Source organism: Canis aureus, chromosome 17, assembly GCF_053574225.1.
Source record: "Canis aureus isolate CA01 chromosome 17, VMU_Caureus_v.1.0, whole genome shotgun sequence".
NCBI lineage: Eukaryota > Metazoa > Chordata > Mammalia > Carnivora > Canidae > Canis > Canis aureus.
The window spans coordinates 21,997,920-22,013,841 of record NC_135627.1 but is presented as its reverse complement, the minus strand read 5'-3'; the positions used below and the strand labels follow the sequence as shown (position 1 = coordinate 22,013,841).

Sequence of the window (15,922 nt, the reverse complement as noted above, 5' to 3'; positions counted from 1 at the left end):
TGCAGATGACAGAGTGGTAGAAGAGTATCTCAGCAATTTTAAGAATGCAATTTTCTTTAAAAATTAGGCAAATTTGGGGCAGCCCAGGTGGCTCAGTGGTTTAGCGCCGCCTTCAGCCCGGGCCTAATCCTGAAGACCCTGGATCGAGTCCCATGTCAGGCTCCCTGCATGGAGCCTGCTTCTCCCTCTGCCTGTGTCTCTGCCTGCCTCTCCTCTCTCTCTGTCTTTCATGAATAAATAAATAAAATCTTTAAAAAAAATTAGGCAAATTTATTATAAACTGTTCTTATCATACAGGTAAGTGGTCTAACAAGTATTGGACATTTCTCATACACCATAAAACAAGCTAGGTGCTTTGAAAAATTATTTTACTTTATTCTTACAAAAACGTCTGGACATTTATCTACTATCTCTGTTTTGTAAAAAAGAATTGAGAGTTTGCGAAGCTAGCCAGAAAAACAAGGCCAGGGAGCAAACTAAAACTATTTGGCTGTTAATCTCATAATGATCCTACCATATCATATATCACCCACTTAAAATTCACTTTTCTAATTAATGTGGAACGACTAAACAAACTATGCATAAATGAGGAATATTTAGATTTAAATTTTTAGATTTAAGTAAATAGGCAATAATCCTGAAACTGTAGTAAATATCATGGGATCTTTCACTTTGGTCTGCAAAACTGTATTGTATCTTGCAGTATCTAGCAACACAATGCACACTCAATAAATATTGATGCAGAATCCTAATTCTAACTGGTAGATATTTTCACTGAATGCTAGTTTATTTTTTATGGTAGTGATATTTCTCATGCTTTATACTTTAATATTGACTGTGATGAAGTAATTAAGGCTCCCTCCAGTCCCACCAAAAATATCTACTTCCTAATTCCTGGAATTTGGAAACTGCGAATGAACTATTTTACCTGGTTGAAGGGTCATCAAGTTAAAATGTTTGAGGTGGACAGATTATCCTTGGTTATCAAGATGGACCCTAAATGTAAAAGGTTCTTATAAGCAGGAGGTAAGAAAAGTAAAAGGAGATGGGACACCTGGGTGGCTAAGTGGTTGAGCGTTAAGTGTTTGAGCTTCTCTCTTTGGCTCAGGTCTTGATCTCGGGGTCCTGGAATCCAGTCCCACATCAGGCTCCCCGTAGGAAACCCGCTTCTCCCTCTGCCTGTGTCTCTGCCTCTCTCTCTGTGTGTCTCTCATGAACAAATAAATACAATCTTAAAAAGAGAAAAAGAAAAGGAGGGATAAGAGAATGGAAAGAGAGATGGGTTGGAGTGGTACATCCACGCAACGCTGGCAGTCTCCAGAACCTGAAATAGGTAAGAATTTTACCCTAAAAACTGAAGTAGGAACTGGACCTATCAACAACTTGATTTTAACTCATAAAGACGCCTTCTGGACTTTTTTTTTTTTTTAAGATTTTATTTGTTTATTTGAGAGAGAGAAAGAAAACACACATGCACAAGTGGGAGAAGGGGCAGAGGGAGAGGGAGAAAAAGATCTCAAGCAGAGATTCTACACCAAGCAAGGAGCCTGTCTTGGGACTCAATCTCAGGACCCTGAGATCCTGACCTGAGCAGAAATCAAGAGTTGGACTCTTAATTGACTGAGCCACCCCGGCGCCCCAAGACTCCTTTTGGACTTCTGATACCTAGAACTGTAAGAGATTAAGTTCCTAAATTTGTGTTGGTTTGTTACAGCAGCTATAGGAAATAAATACATATAGAAATATTATTTAACTTCTATTTTCTGATATTATATATTAATCTTTTTTTAAAAGATTTTATTTATTTATTCATAGAGACAGAGAGAGAGAGAGGCGCAGAGACACAGGCTCCATGCAGGGAGCCCGACGTGGGACTCGATCCAGTATCCCCAGGATCACGCCCTGGGCTGCAGGCGGCGCTAAACCACTGCGCCCGGGCTGCCCTATATTAGATAGCCTTAAGTTAATTCAAGGTCCAATTATTTTATTATCATTTAAAGGAGATGGGTTTGAGAACTAAAGCAAGCTGTAAAAAATAAGGAGGAGCATTTATATTTAACTGGTACTATTGTCCAACACCAATATGCTGCTGCAAGTACCAAAATTTGGAGGTAACTTAATGGAACTATTTGTTAGAACAGTTACCCAGTGCATTGAAGAATTAGTCGAGATTTTATTTTTTTAAGATTTTATTTATTTATTCATGAGAGATACAGAGAGAAAGAGGCAGAGACATGGGCAGAAGGAGAAGCAGGTTCCATGTAGGAAGCCCAATGCGGGACTCTATCTGGGGACCCCAGGGTCATGCCCTGAGACAAGGGCAGGTGCTCAACTGCTGAGCCACCCAGGCATCCAGAATTAGTTGAGATCTTAAAATAAAACTTGTACTTACTAGAAGAGATCCAAAAAGGATCCTAGAAACTACAGACCATACATGTAAATTTTGGCTGGGATAACTTCAAGAATATATAAAATAATTTAATAGAAACATAATATTTGGTAGAAGTTCAACATAACTTCATAAAAATAAATTTGTTTTAATAAAATAGAGTCACTTTAAAAGGTTAACATGTATACATTTGAATTCCGGGGTGATAATATAATTTCAATTCAAAATCCTGTTTTTGCAATGTTTCTAAAACCTAGCTCACTAGTAGAGAGTGACTCTATAAGTGAGAAAATGGCATTTCCTTTAATGTATTTTCTTTCCAAAATAGAAATCTCACAGTAAGGAATCAAATAGAGGTTTTTGGAAGATATGGAGTAGTCTACTTTTTGTGGAGTTGGTGAGAACACTATTTGAAAGACTACTAGAGCATCTATAATAAGAGGTATACAAAGGATCTTCACATTGGAAGACAAATACTCTGTGGTGAAACACCAAATCAGTAAGTCAAAATGAAGAAAAAAATAAAAAGCAGAGTAAAATTCTACCAGGCAATACCTGAAGTGTCAGGAACAACATAAATTTAAAATTTTTTTTTTATTTTATTTATTCATGATAGGCACACAGTGAGAGAGAGAGAGAGAGAGAGAGAGAGGCAGAGACACAGGCTCCATGCACCGGGAGCCCGACGTGGGACTCGATCCCGGGTTTCCAGGATCACGCCCTGGGCCAAAGGCAGGCGCTAAACTGCTGCGCCACCCAGGGATCCCCAGGAGCAACTTAAATTTAAGTAAACTCTTTTTACTGTAACTGAATTATTAATTAAACTGATTTGAGAAACATATAAGGAAAACAGTGTCTCAGATATATAAAACCCATTTATAAGTGGAAAGAAATTTTTAAAACAATTAGAGAAGTTAAATGTCCAAAACAAACAGAATCAACAGAATCAAACCAGTCAAATCTGAAGATAGTGCCTTATCATCATGCATACGTACACAAAATAAGTCAGAAAAAAAAGGGTCTGTGTTTATTAGGAAGAATAGATGTATTTCAATTTACAATCTATACCCCATTACCTTCTTATTTAATTTACTGTGGTTTGTCGTTACATTTCTGCCTTATTGGTAAGTGATTTTGAGATATATATGTCCTTTACATGTCAAATTCATATCATTATATAGTGAGAGTTGCTTCTTGAAAAGATTACATGACAAAATACCTCAGCAATCCTCTTTAAAAATTAGGCATTAACTCAAACTTGAAAGGGTTAAAAAAAGAAGGAAGAAAATTAGAAAAGTTTGTGCCAGAGGAGCTTCTTGACAAGCCTCTCAATCATCTTCAATTTCTCTGTGGAATCATATTAAAAATAAGATCTCCAAAAATCAAGAAGGGTGATTTGTATTAGGTAAAAGTTTTGTTAATAAGGTTGTCATCTATTTAATACCTTCAAACAATTGTCAGAAATTGGTGCAAATTATTCTGGGGTATGAAGGCGCAATTTAGGAATTTAACATCATCCTTAGTGCACCATAAAATCCTAGCAGTAGTGCCTTCTTTAATTTTTAAAGTATATTTGTAACATATAATGAAAAGGTATATTTTTAATTACTCTGCGTGGTTTAGAGAATAGCAACTAAACAGAGATTCTAATCTCAAAATCTCTAGTGAGGATCTTAAGAGTCTATCAATACATCAACACAACTTATAATAATAATAATTATTGTTTCAATATCTATATTTCTTGTCTTTATTAAATAGTACTGTGTTTTTATGAAAGTGCAAGCAAATAAATTTGAAAACATTTAAACTACTTTTGAACATAAGTACTAATTTAGTTAATAATTATTGAGTGTTTGCCAAGTGCCAAACACCATTCTAAGCATTTAAATTCACTATACAGATGTAACTACTAAATAAGAATACAACCCAGTAATAAAAAGAGCTATTATTATCCTCATTTACCATTAAACAACTTGGAGACAGTAAATCATTCAAATTCACAAAGAAATTAATTGGCAAAGCCAATGCTGAAACCCACATCTGCCTGTCCCAAATGTTCTGTTTTTAAATACTTCATTATATTGATGTCAAATTTTGTTTTACATTTTTATCATCTTGCCTAAATGACTGTTTACTTTAAATTGCTACCTTTCTGAAACATAAAATTCCATTTTATATAGATGAAAGCAATAGAATTGATGAATTGCCAATGAAGATTATGCCAAAAAATATTTTCTCCCCCAAGAGTGTATAAATTTATACTTCTCTTCCCTGTGTCATCAGTGTTTTCTTTGTGATCAAGGGTATAAAGTAGAAGTAGTCTGTCTCATGCTATATTGAAGTTGTACTTCTATGTATGGCCATCAAACAATGGAAATTTAACTACAATGGAGATGAAACCCAAGATTTTAATTATTTAACATTATGCGTTAGTCTATAGGGACATTTTTTAGTACAGATATTCACTATAAATGAAGAGATAAAAAGTTCTTTCCAAGATAGTCTAATCTGATTGTACTTGAATTAATCATAAAATGCATGCATTTTAAGATACTCAAAAAGTTATCTGATTACTTATTATAACAAGGACAAGGTGCATGAGGTATACACAGAGCACCATCATTCATGTGTCCTCATCTTCTATATGGTACCACTATATTCCTTGATAATATTTTTGAAATGCCAGAAAGAAAACTACTGAGAAGTTGCATGTTTTCTATTCAGATAGCTTTATGGTGGAAAGTTTCATACAGTTCAAAGCTCTTAAAATCTGAACTTCTTCAAATAAGCATATTTTATTCAAGACTATAAGGTTGGCTGAAAACATAAAAAAGTCAGATATTTTTAGTGATTTAAATATTCATGATTTAAAATTAAATGTTCAGCTTAATTGCTTTTTACTCCATAGGGATTTTAGTAATCTGTACATTGCTTAGTACATTTCTGCATCACATAAGACAGTCATAAAAACAAGAACATGAATACATCTTGGTCTTATATACCCAAATAATTCCCAATCTTGCTAGAAAGTATTTGTGTCTCTAAACAGGCAATGAATTGTCAAAAAAAAAAAAAATGAAGTTTCCCTGAATCTGTTAGAGAACCATAATACCGAAGGTTTCCAAACGTTTACATTTTATCTTGAATGTTTGATTTGAACCACATTCTGAAAGAAAGAAGTTTCATAATTTACTACCTGCTGTTAGGTAATTGTGGTTTTCTTTTTTTTTTTTTTTAAACTTCAAGAGATTTTCTTTGTTTTAAATATCATTGTCTACTTCGTGTGGCTTTCCTCTTAGCCAGTTTTTAAGCTACGGGAATTTACATGAAGTATTTATATATTCTGTCATTACTCGTCTGTCTCTTCCCACACCTGTCACTTGTCTGATTAGGTGAACAGATGACTTTGTCTTCTTCATTACCTTCTAGAACACCGTCAAACTCTCCTAGAATAACCGAGTGGGCTTGCATCAGGCTGAACCGTGTACTGTTCTGCACTTAGCTGCTCTCCGGGAGTTTTATCTTTTACCACCCATTTTCATTTTCTGGTTCTCTGTATAGTGTCTATTCTTTCTATGAAGACATTACTAACTCTCTGCAAGTGTCTCTGGTCTTAATAATTTAAAACCCTTATTCTTTTCTTCTAAAATTGAAATGTTGAAACAGAAAAAAGTAAGACTCTCTTGGAAAACAATATCCTATCTTTAATTCACATGAGAAAAGGAAAGAGAAAGAGAGAATGCAGGGCAGAGAAATTTTTTCTAGGGTTTGAAACAAGAACAAAGGAACAAAGACCTCATTTATATCTATATCCATGTATTACGGATCCTTGTTACATATATATATATATATAATATACAGCTTCTTAAAAATAATGCAAGTTAAAACATCAAAACATAAGCAATAAAAAAAAAACATAAGCAATACACTATCTGCTCTAATTAGAAGCAAATTTATATCTACTCATACTCTTTTGTTTTTCAGATATATCTTCCCACTCATCTCTTCTAATGATTGTTTTTCATTTTACAATGTGATAGTTTCTGTCTTCCTGGTATATTTTATTTTACCATAAACTGAGTTTCATTTAAAAACTACTTTTCCAAACCTTAACAATGTAGTTAAATAACATTTCAAACAGAGTCACAAGAGCAGACCAACCAGAATTTAGAATTTATCATAAATCTCTGGCACAATTTCATATCTAACTTTGCTGCTATCATTACAAGTAATAACTTGTAAATCACAGTAAAAAAAGTTTAACAAGTAATATTCTTCAAATAGATTTCTAGATCAAATACAAATATATAAAATTTTAATATGTACTTAGCAATATGTAATATGTATACATTGAGATAAGTACATATACATATATGTACTTAGAAATACATATATTTGTTATACAACAAAATTATTTCAAAACTAGAAATCTTTTTTTTTTTAATTTTTATTTATTTATGATAGTCACAGAGAGAGAGAGGCAGAGACACAGGCAGAGGAAGAAGCAGGCTCCATGCACCGAGAGCCCAATGTGGGACTCGATCCCGGGTCTCCAGGATCGCGCACTGGGCCAAAGGCAGGCGCCAAACCGCTGAGCCGCCAGGGATCCCGAAAACTAGAAATCTTTTTAATGATTTTATCATTTTATTGAATTAAGTGATCAAAACTATAAATCTGTATTTAAATATTTTATTAATTTTATATGTAATATGAGATTATGAAAAATAATTTATGTAACTAAAATTTATAATCTTATGAATATTCTCCATAGAAATAGATTATAGAGATAATCATTCCATTATAGAGATAATTATACCATAATTAATATTTGACAAACTTTATTGAATTCCTGTATGAGAGAAATCAGTATTTGACCAGATTTAGAAATACATGTGCTTTAAAATTTATGTCATATTCAGGGCACCTGGAGGGCTCAATTAGGCTAAACCTTTAACTCTGGATTTTGGCTCAGGTCATGACCTAAGGATTCTGTCTCCCTCTCCCTGTGCCCTCTCCACCTCCCCCAATCTCAGCTTGCACAAGCACTCTCTCTCAAAAAAAAAACATTAAAATTTATATCATATTCATATGTGTACCAAGAGCTTTCCTAGAGCAGTTAACTAAACTATCATTATTAGTCATGCTTTGCAGTTAAACAAACATGACTTTCACCTTGAAGGCTTGCAATCAACTGGAGAAATACTTTTATATTAATTCTTTCATAGCCCTGACTCTCTTCCCTGAGCTTCCATGACATACATCACCAGATTATGCATGAACTAAATGTTTTTTGGCATAAGGTCAATTGCCAAGGGATTTGGCAATGATTATATTTTTTCCTTCCAAAGAAAGAAGAAATAGAATACAAATAAGAAGGGAAAGAAGATGGAATGCTGATAAGTTTCAGTAGTATGAGAACACTTATGATTGATACGGCCATCGGTATAGTAACAGATGGCTAAAGTGCATATTAGAAATCTATGGGAATCAGCAATACATGATGCTGAGTATGCTTAAGCTAACGATGTTTGGCATTGGGGTCAATTGCTTCTATGAATTCCTTAGTTTAATATGTTGCTATTTCATCCTCAGAGTTATGGATGTTTATGTCAGAAGCCCAACTGATGTGGGAGAGACCAGAACTATCAGGTGCTGGAGTGGCCAATTAATGCAACAATGTAGAACAGTTAAGACTTTAATTCTACAGGGGTATAAACAGCAACCTAAACCCAGAGGTAGCCCCAACTCCCCATGTTCCGTTTTTCAACACAGAATGGCATCTAGGTTGACGGTCACGTGGATCAGCATGAACGGAGGGATCATCCCACTGTTGAGGTAGTCCTGAACAGAAGGCTTCAGCAGTTTTATGGATTTTGGAGTGGGGGAAGTGGTGTGGTCAAGGGAAGAGCTAGGAGTAGAGTACTGAGGCAGAGTGAAGGAGAATGTCTTCAAGAATTTCCCCTTTCTTCCACAAGGAGGCAACAACAGAGGTTCCTGAAGAGGACCTCTCCCCAAGGCCTTAGATAAAGAAACCTAGAAATGAAGGCCCAGGGGCTGGGAAGGCAAAGCCACCCTGAGCCCAAGTCCTTGGTTACAGGACCCCTCAGCAACTGCAGGGCATCCTACTCTAGTCTGGTGTGGGCAGGGTAGCTTTCTTCCTTATAAGTACTGGTAGCTGGGCCTGAGGACCTGAGGAATCAACACAGTTTTTTTTTGTTTGTTTGTTTTTTAATTATTATTACTCATGAAAGACGCAGAGAGAGAGACAGAGACAGAGACAGAGGCAGAGACAGAGGCAGAGACACAGGCAGAGGGAGAAGCAGGCTCCATGCAGGGAGCTCGACATGGGACTTGATCCCGGGACTCCAGAACTACGCCCTGGGGCGGAAGGCAGGCGCTAAACCGCTGAGCCACCCAGGAATCCCCACAACACAGGTTTTATCCAGTAGCCTGACTCCTCAGTTTGCATTATGATACCCACTTCAGTGGTTATGAAAATCATGTGCGGAGTGATTGTTAGTGCTATAGAAGGCTGTGGTTGCCAACCTGCTCCAGAGGCTTCTACAAATAACACTTAAGAAGAATGGGCAGGGGGCACTTGGGTGGCTCAGTCGTTTAGCATCTGCCTTTGGCTCAGGTAGTGATCCCATATCCTGGGATCAAATCCCACCTCCTGCTCCGCACAGAGAGCCTGCTTCTCCCTCTGCCTCTCTCTCTCTCTCTCTCTCTCTCTGTCATGAATAAATAAAATAAAATATTTTTTTAAAGAAGTATGGGTCAGGATTCAATCCTTACAGATAAAAGAGGGCAACTGAATAGAAAGATAAAGGTATCAACCAACTGGCATATTTTTATGTTCCTGGATGCATGGGCCTGTCTTTAAATATACTTGAAAATCTAGGACCATCAGGAATTACTACATATTGCCTATCATTCTTGAAAAAAAAAGATGAGAGAAGGAGGAGGGAAGGGAAACACATCAAGGGGAGTGAAAACAGAAGGTAATATTAAAATAGGAAGGTAATATTAAGATTGTGTAATAAATTACTATATATTAAGAGAGGACAAAAACAAAAAGCCAGGATACACTGCTATGTTAGGTCATAATTTAAGGATTGATAATAGTGTGAAGAGTCTACTATACTAATAAAAATAAATTTCAAGCAAGTGTCCCCGAATGCATGGAAAGGAGTATAGAATTGTTTTTCTTCTCCCTTTTTAGTAACTTTGTGACCATAGGAAATTCATTAAATAACAAGTTCAATTGTTTATCTCTCCTGCTCAGGCTCTTGGTCATCATATAGTTGAGTGGTAGTTGGAGGATCATTCATCCAGACATAAGAATCCCACAGAATGAGAACAATTGTAAATGCTTATTATATATATGATTATAAATATGTATCCTGGTTCCTGTAGCCCCACTCATGGGATGACTTAAAAAAAAAAGAAACAGGGGAGCTTCTGGTGGCTGCTGGAGGGATGTGGATTCTAGGAAAAAGGAGCCAACAAGGCTTCCAGGACATCCTTTGAGTTCATCCAATGCAAATTTGGATAAAATGATAAATTCTATTTTGAGGGGGGTGGGGGTTTATGGAAATCATGTATAACAGTGAGTGGAATTGAATCCTGCTTTGGAGGACATTGCCCACCTGCATCCCACTGTTGCCTAACTGAATGACTCAAGATTGGAAAGTGGCTTGCCATCCCCCAGGGAATCTCTACCAACAGGTGTTATTAAGTTACAGAAGAAAACACAATTAGAAATGAAATGAGCCTGAGGGATTGTTTTCAAATGTTTCCACAGAATACAGGGTAAAATATGAATTAATTTATATCATGTTTATATTAATCAGAACAATACATTTAGCCTCATCTTGACTCTAACATAAATACTTAAAAATATTTAAAATAATCTTTTATGAGATCATTTAAATGGTTTTAAAAGATTACTGTATATCATATTTAGTTTGACAGGTGTTTCATGCCATGAAAGTGTATCTCTATGTAATGGTCTGAAAGGCGACTATTCCATCATTTTTACTTTTTGTCAGATCAGCATTATGAATAACTTCAAGAGATGAATGCTGAGATTTCATAAACTTATATACTTAGACACCCTTAAGTACTCTTTCCAAGAGTCTCAATCCTGTTCACCATCTCCATGGAAATGAGTATCTGCTTGCATGCAGACATTCCCTAGGTTTAGTTCAAAACAGAGCGTGTAATATAGTTTTGTATTTTCTCCTTCTGTGTTGCTTTCTTTTTGTATTCTATATGAAGCAAAGCTCGAGTACATCAGCTGTGATGTAAAAATGTGAAACAGGTTATATATACTAGTCAGTGGCTTGAATGTTTTTGAAAAAATTACTTGTACAATATATAGAGAGCTTTCTAAAGTGTAAGATAATAAAATATGGAAAATTATCTGCAATTATATTACAGAAATTAGCAGTTTGTGGACTCAAAAAATCCAGGAGTAGTTCTAAATCTGAGTAAAACAGATGCAGCAGCTATACCAGAATAAATTTCAAATTGGTGAATGACCTAAGTTTTAAACGTAAAATCACTAAAATAACAGAGAGAAGTAAGTATTGCTTTAATTTTTCTAAGCATAACTCGTAAAGCAAATAGCATGAAGATAAGCTATACACAAATAAAATATATTTCTATGTATCTGAGAAGTGGTAAACTAAATTTAAAACTGGCTCATAAGGGGCAGCCTGGGTGGCTCAGCGGTGTAGAGCCGCCTTCGGCCCAGGGTGTGATCCTGGAGACCCAGGATCGAGTCCCACGTCAGGCTCCTTGTATGGAGCCTGCTTTCTCCCTCTGCCTGTGTCTCTGCCTCTCTCTCTCTCTCTCTCTCTCTGTCTCTATGAATAAAAAAAAAAAAAAAGCGGCTCATAAAACATTTGATTGAAGGGGCACCCAAGTGTCTCAACTGGTTGAGCATCTGACTTGGTTTTGGCTCAGTCATGATCTCATGGTCATGGGATCAAGCCCTGCTTGAGACTCCCTCCATCTGCCCTTTTCCCTGCCTCTGTGTGTGCTCTCTCTCTCTCATAAATAAAGTCAAAACCCCGCTTGATTACAACATATATTAAAGATAAAATATGTGTTTCCTTGATGCAAAGAATTTCTTCAAATCAGTGAAAAGTGAGCCTACCAGTAATAAAACACATAAATTATATGAATAAGCTATTCCTAAAAAATAGCTGAAACAATTTTAAACTTAATTCTTTAAAAAAAGTAAAATAAACAATATAGACATTATTTCTTCTTTCTATTACAGTACCAGATATTAAATGCTGGGTGCAGTTCAGTAAAGGACTATGTTCATGTACAGGCATTGAAACATGAATACCAATATGAACAAAGTAGTCTGCAGTCATATACGTACAACTTTAAGAACATATGTGAAAATATAAAGTGTTGAGAAAAGCTTAATTTTAAAGAGCTTCTAATCTTTAAGTTAATTACTATAGCAAAGAAATACAAGTATCTTGAACAAATTTGAAGTAATTTGTTAAATGATGGTATTTCAGAATAATGAGACTTTAAAAGTGATGTAGCAGGTTAATTCTCTTTACATGGGGTACATTAAGTTATTTTACATGTATTTTGAGTGATAAACATTACAAGACATTATGACACATTTTAATCAATAAATATGATTCACACCAAATGTTATTAGTATTTTTATGCATAGTAAATTTATACTATTTTGATTTTTCAATTTGTTTTAGTTTGTCTACATGTTTTCCTTTTAAAACAAAATGTATTTAATTTCAAACAACATCAAAAGTAATTAGTGTATTTTTATAAATATTTTCAAATGTGTTAAATAAAAAGTAATTGAACTGCTGTTTTAAAATCAAATAGTATCAGAGAGCTAATTGTTCAAAGTATGTGACAGAAGAAACATTACACTTATATTTTACTTTTTACTGTAGTCATTTGATAATCATTAAATATGATGGGAAATGGATAACACATAAAAACTCAATGCACTAATTACAATCAGCATATGTATGCAACTATTACAAAGAACACACATGCTATTACTCTTAAATTGGAAAATGTTGAAGATGAGTCTACCATAAGCATTGATCTTGTAGCTAGGACAATTTTCCTCACATAAATAATTATGGATATTGGCTGTTCTTGAAAGCTAGTTATCAAAGTGACACAGGCTTTGAGGATACAAGCGAGAGGGAAAAATAAAATGCCTGTTAAGAAAATTATAATCACATATAATTAAAGAAGATAGATTATTGAGTTTACTGAAATACATAAAATGGAATAGTGTGATTTCAATACATTTTATTGAAATTCAACTATTCTCCATTAGTGCAAGATAAACATTGAGACATTGTAACAACATCAGTTTTTAGGTCACTTACTATTTCTTGAATTTTGATTAGGAAATTGTGTGCAACTGTCTTTTAAAAGAATCAAAAAAGTAGAATAACTTAAATATTCATTTAAGAAAAACACCACCTTGCATACTAAAACCTTAAATTATGTCTTTATGTACAGTACTTCTGGTCTACTTGTCATGATTAGAAATATTTCAAATAAAATATTTACTCATTCATTTACTCACTTATAACAAATCTTTGTGCTTTAGAAAATATAAAAATTTCTTCTCTGGCTATATACCCTGATGCAAATGCATCATTCTCTATCTGATTGCTGAGTGCACACAAATCTAAGCTGGCCAGGAGAATTCCCATTTTACACCTGTTGAAATATTCTGGACCTTATAATTTATCAGTCACATATTTTCTTTTTTTTAATTGTATCAGTATCAATGGTGCATTGAAATAAGCCATGCTGGTTTGATAGAATTCCACCTTGTAAAACTAGTTTCTTCCATGGTCTTTTCCAGTAGTCCTACTTTAAAACTTAGTTACATCCGTAAAATTACTTGAGGCATCAATTCTCTCCCTACATGACCCATTTTTAACATGTGGCCAATACTTGTCTTTGACATATGTCCTGTTGGGTCGCTCACTGGTCAAAGTGTGGACATGTGGAAAGAAAAATACATTTTTGGTAATAGTTTTATTTATTAAATGTATTATTAGTAATCAATAGAAAATGAAACCATTTTAGACATAAATGTTTTATAATATTTTCTTTTTAAAACCTGTTAGATTTTTTAAACTTCCTGGTTGATAATAAATCACATAGATAACACAGCTCTTACCATCATCATAAAAACATTGACTTCTTATTATAAACTAAACTTCTTAAAGTTTGGTGTTAATAAAAATTTCTCATAAATTGGTAACTACTCCTCAAAAATTAAATATCAAAATTTCCTTAACTGTATTATCAAGCTATGTAAAGTTATTGGCATAATGTGATATGTAATTAAAACTAAAAAAATATTTATGCAAATATTTCTAATCTTTAAACATTTAAAACAAAACTTGTTTTATCATAACTTTTTATATTACTGAGCAAATACACTAAATATTTTGTGTTGTATTTTCTTTTGTGTGATGTTTGAAAATGTACTAAGCTTGCTATCTATTTAAATGTAAAGACACTTATGTACAGGAATTGAGTTAAGAGATCTGATTCTTTCAATTGAGTTGTTATATAAAAATGTATTTACTAAACTTGTTTTCCTTAATTTATCCTTTCATCATTTGTTGCAAATGAGCAGTGAGGTGATTAAAAGATTGGTAGCAAAGACAAGAAAGAAGACAGGTTCTGATTATAACAAAAGAATCTTTTTTTACATTTTCAGGGGGACTTTGCTATAAATATCAAATTCCTTCTAGAAGTAAATGATAGAGCAATGTAGAAAAGCAACTTGGATGAGTTCTTATGACCTCTAACTAGCTGTAGACAGCTAATTCAAACTGGAAAGAATTAAAGAGAAGCAAGATATAACCTTCAAATCTTGAAACTAGAAAACCGATGCCTGGGAAAATCTGGAATTGATGATAATCCGATACGTGGGATGCATACCTAATATATTTGTCAGAGATTAATCTAGGATATTTAGAAAAAAGTGCAAAAGCCTGACTGTGAGTGCGGAAGTAACAAGAGATGGAAAACGATAGCATCATTTTGCAAGAATTTAAACTTCTGGAATGACTTCAAGGAAAGCAAAATTAGCACAGTTTTACAGCAATCAGGCATAGTTTAGCAAAAGAAAATTTTCCCATGGCAAGATCTGCATCTGAGTAAAATGAATATTAGTAAGATATTACATTTCCTATTATTTTTGTTACTAAGTTGCTATTGTCATCTTCCTCCTTTTGGAAAAGCATTGAAAGTAGAACATCTGCTTTTGATTAAATTGGTGTACCAGTATTTCTGTACAAATCCCAATCATAATTAAAGGTTGCTATTCCTATCTTCTCAAAAGATGTTTTGAAAATTACATCTCACTTAGAAAAATTACTTTCCTTTTTATCTAATAGTTATACTTCTTTCTGTTTCTCAAAAATAAAATAAAATAAAATAAAATGACCCATTCTGCAAAGGTTAAAGCCATTGTTCTGAATACTCTTTAGCACATGACAGATTTTTTTTTTTTTTTTTTGTGATAGTTGTCTTGGTAAATTTAGCTAATAAATGAGTCTTCTAGACAACTTGTATATGCTTTCCTTATATGCTTTCCTTCGTGAAATTTATCAAAATGCAACCTAATTCAAGAGCTCAGTTCTTTGATTTGTGTTTAATAGTACAAGGCAGGACTCTGTTTAATTTAAAAGAAAATGAGATTAAAAATTACAAAGCTTTTTGCATTTTTAGATGTTTCAAATGTAAGTATGGATACAACTAAATGCCTTTCTACTTTTTTCTCAAACTTGTGCATTTTCTATGACCTCGTCCCCCTCTTCTGTACCTGTACTTAACAATGCTGAGAAATATTCTAAAAGAATCTGATTACTTGTCACACATCTGAAACAAATGGCTTGATCTCCCCACCTCTGATTCTCACTGTCATCTGAAACTCAAAGTGTACGAGATGAAATACAAGTTCAAACCTTTTCTTCCTACATTCCCCATTTCAGAAATCAACTCCTCTACTGTCTAGTCATTAAACAAGAACCTCATGAGTCACTCTTAATAAATCAAATCCTCATTGTCTCTAGGCCTTCTTTAGTTAAGAAGCTCATCAATTCTTGGCTAGGCTATTTCAATAATCAGCTAACTATTCTCAAGATAATATATCTAGAAAACAAACTTAATTATCTCTTTACTCAGATTAAAGATCTTCAGTGGAAAATTATATTAATTTTTCTCCTTATATATACTAGACAATTTCCATTAATGCTTCATACTTAGCTCAAATAGTACCATTCAATTAAATGATTCCTGAGTCATCCTTAAAAACCAATCACTACCTCATCAGGGAATGTGCATACATTACTGTCATTATACTTAAAATGTAGTTATATAGTTGTATTTTCCCTACTAATATATAGAACACTGTTGCATAACTACCTACCCTACCAGCATATGAGGACGGGTCTAAAATATAAGCACTTGTGAAATCAGATGGCAGTT

The 15,922-nt window shown here is 34.0% G+C and overlaps 1 long non-coding RNA gene across 1 annotated transcript; it reads left to right on the top strand.

Moving 5' to 3' along the window:
- Positions 1-269: 269 nt before the first annotated feature.
- On the top strand, positions 270-14,911 carry LOC144287847 (uncharacterized). Its single transcript, XR_013355628.1, has 3 exons — positions 270-2,888; positions 10,832-10,973; positions 14,148-14,911. It is a non-coding gene; the product is annotated as an uncharacterized LOC144287847 (long non-coding RNA).
- The last annotated feature ends 1,011 nt before the right edge of the window (positions 14,912-15,922 follow it).